This window comes from Morone saxatilis, unplaced genomic scaffold (genome assembly GCF_004916995.1).
Source record: "Morone saxatilis isolate NCDOM2014 unplaced genomic scaffold, NCSU_SB_2.0 Contig5, whole genome shotgun sequence".
NCBI classification, from domain to species: Eukaryota; Metazoa; Chordata; class Actinopteri; family Moronidae; genus Morone; species Morone saxatilis.
In genome coordinates, this window is record NW_023340095.1 from 20889682 (window position 1) to 20890126 (window position 445).

Here is a 445-nt window from a genome sequence, read left to right on the forward strand (position 1 = left end):
ACACACACACACACAGTAAACTTGTGCAGTTCAAGATTCCTTCTTCAGGGCAGTAATGGAAATGTGTCTAATTAGGAGCGAATTACTGCCTGCAGCTTTCCAGTTTACATCAGACTGTAGCAGGGTGCTGTTGCTAAACAAACTTTTTTATTTCTGAAGCCACCCAAAGTCTCACACAACACATCCTAGTTTTTACTAAACAAGGAGACACTACATGATATAAACTGAGCCAGCTGAACCCAACCTCCAAAAACCTCTCAATACTCTGCTGTAGAGTCATAGAAACCTCTAACATTATGTAGTATCTTCTGAAATCAGAGTGATTGTCAGTGAACTTACAGATTCCAGATTCCAGCCAATATTAATATAGCTCTGTGTGGCTAATGGCTGTAACTAATGTTTGAATATAAAATTTGCTTTCATAACATACACCAATCAGCCATAA

At 38.4% G+C, this 445-nt stretch overlaps 1 protein-coding gene across 2 annotated transcripts in view; it reads right to left on the reverse strand.

Annotated features, from left to right (window-relative positions):
• sema5ba (sema domain, seven thrombospondin repeats (type 1 and type 1-like), transmembrane domain (TM) and short cytoplasmic domain, (semaphorin) 5Ba) overlaps positions 1–445 on the reverse strand; it is a 161264-nt gene that overhangs the window by 132370 nt on the left and 28449 nt on the right. The window lies entirely within an intron of this gene.